A 6,380-nucleotide genomic window follows, 5' to 3' on the forward strand; every position below is an offset into this window, starting at 1 on the left:
TTATTAGTGAATGAAAAAGTTTTTATCTACTGATATTGGTGAGACTTATATGGAGGTATTTTAGCTTTTTATTAGTGTTTGTCGGTGGCAAGTATAGAAGTGTGATATAAAAACCGTGGTTGGCACCACATAAAATTATACTTACCTTACGTAAATAAGCTAGATACCCCACCAGACAAGATGAATTCTTGTCCTGGAATCCAATAAGACCAAGAGACCAAAACGAAATTTATACTATAAATTCAAAATGGCTTACACTTCTAGACTTACTTATACTTACTGTTGCAATATGTTGGGCTTCTAATGGAGTATGATCCCACACAGTCGGACGATTCTATTTATAAACGATGCTGCTAAGAACTGACGAATCAAATTAATTCACGTTCTGCTACCAACCAAAAAACAAATAACGGTGATCATGAAGGTCGTTCCCTCAGAGCGAGGCCCATCCATTGCACTGCAGTTGAGTTGACCTTTGCGATCGTCCCAAATGTGGACGACTCGGACGTGCTATTTCTAAGTGTGGGGCCTGCGTATGCGCTTACCCTGATAATACAATAAAAATCAGAAATCCTTTCCTATTTCTTCCAAGTACATCTCACTCATATGTCTGTACTCCCTCCGCTTAATCACCCTTAATCTCTGTAATACCAAGAAATAGGCCATTTCTCTCGACCAGTTTATTATCCACTTCAATTCCAACGTTCTGATTGTATCTAATTTGCATGTAAATTGTAATGATAGCGCTGCTCTTTCGTTTCAGTAACTTTTATATAGACTCTTTCATACAACACACAATCTTATGACGTCACAGACAATAAAAAACGGTAAAACAGCAAGTAAAAGAATGCAACAAAAAAACGATTTTTTTAATCTCTCGCTGAATGAACTTTTTTTCTAACCGCCCACGCCACACAAATTAGCTGTTCCTTTTTTCTTTACACTTTCTTATCGCAATGGCCACAATTTTATTACAAGTCCCAAGTTTTGATTGGTGCACGACATGTATTGCCGAATCATTCAAACTATTTCGACAACGAATGGAACTTTACTTCACAGTCAAAGCGACGAAACACGAGGATAAAGCCCCTCTAATACTTCTCGCGACCGGCAAAGACGGTTTACGCCGGTATAATAGTTGGTCGATGTCGGATGATGATCGCAAGGATCCACAAATAATATTTGCTGCATTTTTAGAGCAGCTAGAACCGGCAACAAATCACCGCGTTTGTAGACTGGAACTCGGAAAATACCAGCAGAGATCAAATGAAACAACCGACATCAACAGATGTCGACTATTGACAAAAAAAAATGTGATTTCAGTACCGACAAATTAAACGAACGTCTCGTCGAGTTACTAATTGCCAGCACGCCAATACTTGAACTGCAAAAAGAACTGTTAAACAAACCTAAGGGTTACAGAATCGAGGAAGCTGTTAGATTAGCCTGTTCACACGAGGCTTCAGGAGTGTATGTCAACCAGCTCTACCAGTTACAGGAATCACCACAGATAGCCGCAATAAGCCGTGGTACAAACCAGTGGCAAGGGATTGACGAAAAACGCGGACAAACCTGCAAATATTGTGGACGCAGTTACCGTTTTGGCTAAGAACACTACCCTGCCAAAAATGATATATGCCACACATATGGAAAAACAGGTCACTGGGCTACAGTTTGCATCTCAGGGAAGCACAACACCGAGAGACAACAAGGAAGGCCCTGACATAACAGTCATAACAAACAAATGGGAGTTTGGCAAGAAAATAAACAGCGTCGCGTAACACGATGACCAAGCCATGACTGACATAGGCACGGCAATGGAGAACCTCACCTTTAGCTCCATCACAACTAACAGCGGAAAAGTCAGCAAACATGAAAGGTCCTCGAAATGAGGCATTTGTTGATCTAAGCATTAAGATAAGGGACCACCCAGGCACTCGTACCTTTAACCTGAAAGTAGATTCAGGGGCACAAGCAAATACATTGCCTATCCGCATATTCCGCAACATGTACCCTAGCAGTATAGATGAAGCTTGAAACCCAATGCCCGGATCACTCACCTCAACACAATGTCTGTTAACAGCCTACAACATCACCAGGATAAACTGTTATGGCACCACAACTTTTAGGTGCAAGTATAAACCCGCCCATGGCTGGATACCCAATTCTATGTGGTTGATGTACCAGGGACAGTCATATTGGGCATACCAACATCAGTGGCTCCTAGGGTAGTGACAACGAACTGTGCCATCTCAGCCTAGCACCAACCCATCAATAATGTAGCTGACCTAATACATCTATACCCTAAGAGATTTGACTGTATTGGTGAATTTCGGAACACTCACTTGTTGTCAACCCCAATGTACCATGCCACATAGACCCACAGAGAAGGACACCTATAGCCAAGCGCGGACAAATCAAATCGGAACTCGAAAAGATGGAATCGCAAGAACTCATTCGCCGCATCAACGAACCCACAAACTGGGTAAGTTCTCTCACTTATGTCATCAAACGTGACAACACAACTAGGGTTTGCTTAAACCCACGAGCGCTAATCAAAGCTCTCATACAGCCATACCACCAAATTTAAACTGTCGAGGAGCTCAACCACCGATTTGCAGAAGCAAAATTATTCTCAAAGTTCGACGCTAAGTCTGGGTGCTGGTCTATAAAGCTCGACCCTGAAAGTCAGTCGCTAACAACTTTCCAAACACAATTTGGAAGATATTGTTTTGAACGACTGCCATTCGGTTTGTGCGTCAGTCAGGACATCTACCAACTCGAGATGGACAGACTACTCGAGAAATGCATTGGTGCTTGTGGTATAGCTGACGATATCACCATATATGGGTCGACAGAGCAGGAACATGACGAAAATCTAAGACATTTCATGAAGGTCGCTACTGAAGAAGGCCTTACCTTGAACTCGGAGAAGTGCAACAGCAAATGCCGTGTAATATCCTTTTTTGGAAACCTGTACACACATACCGGATTAAAACCAGATCCGGCGAATGTACCTGTACCTAGAGAAAATGCCTGAACCACATAACAAGACGGAACTACAACAATTCTTGGGTATGATGACATATCTGTCTCGTTTTGTAAAGGACTTCAGTTCCAAGACGGCAGTGTTGCGTGACGTATTACGCAAGGACTCTGATTTCCAGTGGGAACCACACCATGAGGAAGCTTTCAAAAAGATAAAAAGTGAAGTATCCGAAACGTCCCTGCTCCACTATTTTGACCCTAAAAACCGATATACATGCACTGTGATTCGAGTTTACATGGAATCGGTGCAGCTCTGCTACAACCAGATGAGAATGGCAATCTATCGCCCGTCACATATGTTAGCAAGAGCCTCACACAGACAGAACAGAGATACGCATGTATCGAACTGGAGCTACTGGCCATCGTATTTGGCACACAGGTTCCACACATACCTTTATAGCCACAATTTCCAAACCACAAACCCCTCACTGTGATCATCGACAAACCGCTCACCTCAGCCCCGGCACGTCTGCAAAGAATGCTAATAAAACTCCAAGGATACAACTTCAGGCTCACATATAACAAGGGATCTGACAATATATTGGCTGATGGATTATTGTGCCTACCACCATCTTGTAATGCGGCCCCTATGGAACTTGATGTCCGGGTTGATACAGTTCGTTTTTCCACTAATTACATCGAACAGCTAAGACAGTGTACGACAGCGGATCATCTGCTTAACCAGCTGAGAGAGACCATCATCACGGGATGGCCAGAGACAATCTAGCAGCTGCCCATTGACATTATAGTGTTCTGGGGCCTAAGAGATCAGCTCTCAATTGCCCTCAAAGGACAACAAATCGTCATCCCTCAGACACTTCAAAAAGACATATTAGAACAGCTACATGCTTCTCATTTAGGACAAGAGAAAACAAAACTCCTTGCCAAGGACACTGTTCACTGGGTAAACATAAACAAAAACATTGAACAGTTCACAAAGTCAGGCAGTATCTGTCAAAAGCATCAGCCTTCCCAAATGCAAGAGACGCTAATGCAACATGACATCCTAACAAAGCCATGGGACGTAGTTGGCACAGACCTGTTTGATATCCACAGAAGTCAATCATAGCTAACTATTACTCAAAGTATCCTATAGCCAAACGCCTACCTGATCATTAAAAAAAAGGGTTTTAAACTTCGGACTTTACAGGTAAATTACTAAAAAAACACTTTTTTTGTTTTAAATTTGTATATATTATTTATTGATCTTTTATCTTCAATTTGTGATATATAAAATTTTGGTGTGTAAATTAATTATTTACTTTTTAATATACATTTCAAAATGCGAGGGCGTGAATTAAAAAGAACGTTTGTCTTAAATATTATATTCAGTTTATTGAAAAGAGCATAATATTTCACATTGACCCTGAAAATATCGTAAGAATTTAATCAATAGAAATTTTTTTATAGATTTTTAAAGTTTAAAAATTGAAAAATACTTAACTCGTAAAATTCACTTGATTTCATTACTGTTTTTAAAAAATAAGAAAATACTATTTCTATTACTTTTTATTCAATTTTGATAGTTTATTTTGGAAGTATCATCCTTAAAGAAAATAAACAACCCACTTTTAAAAAAGAAATTACGAGTTATTTTTATATTTTATTCGCAGTTTCGTGTTAGGAGTGTAAAAATTCCCCCACCTCCCCAAATTCTGATACACCTAGAGATTAACATATGAAAAAAATATATAGCGTCTATTGGCATTTTTTAAATTACTGCTCATGTAAGGGGAAATAACTCTTCAGATAGTAATTTTTAATTTTGTTTCATCCATGCTTTGTTATAAGTAATGGGTTCTTGTACATTTTTATCAGGGCATCAAAAATGAAAATATTAAAAAAATTATATTTTACGTTCTCGTTATGGAATAAAGTTTTCATGAAAAAAGAAATCACTTAATTTGATCAAGCAGTTTTTTATTTGTTCTCATTGAAAAGATTTAATTTTAATGAGATCGATCGAGTAATACAAAGGGGAGACAACTCCAATCATCGTTTAAAACAAGAGCAGAAAATACTTAGATAATTGTTTTTTCAATTATTTTACAAAGTTTAAAAAATATTTTTTTCATTTTGGTCCTTTGTTAATCATTCATTTAAAGCCATCCCTACTTGTGTCCCTAAATAGCCAAATGGCGATAATATATCGATTTCATTAAAATTTGATTTTCCTCTGTAAAAAATATATATACTTGATCAAATTAAGTTATTTTTTCGGAGAACTTCATTCCATAACGGGTGCGTAAATTAAAACTCTTTTCTTTCAATATTTTCATTTTTTTAATGTCTTGATTAATCTGTAGAAGTGCCAATTCATGACATACAACACTGTTCGATTTAATTACATAAATATGTGGTTGTTTTTGTTAGTGCTTTGGTTTGAATTCTAAAAGTGTTCATTCGTTTGTATTTGTTCTCATTGAAAAGATTATGAATTTATGTTGTTCACATGTAAACGACCTTGACATTGAATATTACAGTAAAATGTAAGTTTTGTTAAGAATTGAGGTATTTTGTAAAAATGTTGGTACGTTTAAATGATAGTAAATTCTTTGTTATAGATTATTGTTATTAGTGAATGAAAAAAGTTCTGATCTACTGATATTGGTGAGACTTATATGGAGGTATTTTAGTTTTTTATTGGTGTTTGTCGGTGGCAAGTATAGAAGTGTGATATAAAAACCGAAGTATAGAAGTGTGATAAAAAAAATTCTACTTACATGACGTAAATAAGGCCCGGTTCTCTTTTCCCTCCCTCCTCCCTCTCTCTCTCTACATTAAAAAACGGCTTTGTGCCTAATTTGCTCAGTGGGGAAGCAAATAAATAGCCTTACCTTACGTAGGAATAACGGTGATCATTAAGGTCGTTCCCCCAGAGCGAGGCCCATCCATTGTACTGCGATTAGGTTTAGCTTTGCGATCTTCCCAAATGTGGACGATTCGGACGTGCTATTTTAAAGTGTGGGGTCTGCGTACGCGCTTACCCTGATAATACAATCAAAATCAGAAATCCTTTCCTATTCCTTCCAAGTACATCTCACTCGTAGGTCTGTACTCCCTCCGCTTAATCACCCTTAATCTCTGTAATACCAAGAAATACGCCATTTCTCTCGACCAGTTTATTATCCACTTCAATTCCAACGTTCTGATTGTATCTAATTTGCATGTAAATGTAATCAACGTTTAATCGTGAGGAATTCGTCTAGCTGTCGCCTACAGCTACAGAAAGTGTCTTCGTTCGATATACAATGTGGACATAAACCCTGTTACAAAATTTCTGAACTATTTATTATGATAATATTAAAATAAATTGACAATTTAATTGTCAT

General features: G+C 38.0%; 2 non-coding genes across 2 annotated transcripts; both read left to right on the top strand.

The window, feature by feature from the left end:
- The first annotated feature begins 388 nt into the window (after positions 1-388).
- Positions 389-550, top strand: LOC145271719 (U1 spliceosomal RNA). The gene has a single exon (XR_013866104.1). It is a non-coding gene; the product is annotated as a U1 spliceosomal RNA (small nuclear RNA).
- A 5,327-nt stretch (positions 551-5,877) lies between these two features.
- LOC145271684 (U1 spliceosomal RNA) lies at positions 5,878-6,040 on the top strand. Its single transcript, XR_013866078.1, has one exon. It is a non-coding gene; the product is annotated as a U1 spliceosomal RNA (small nuclear RNA).
- The last annotated feature ends 340 nt before the right edge of the window (positions 6,041-6,380 follow it).

Source organism: Euprymna scolopes, chromosome 46 (genome assembly GCF_053919585.1).
Source record: "Euprymna scolopes isolate OS-2025 chromosome 46, ASM5391958v1, whole genome shotgun sequence".
In the NCBI taxonomy this organism is placed as follows: Eukaryota; Metazoa; Mollusca; class Cephalopoda; order Sepiida; family Sepiolidae; genus Euprymna; species Euprymna scolopes.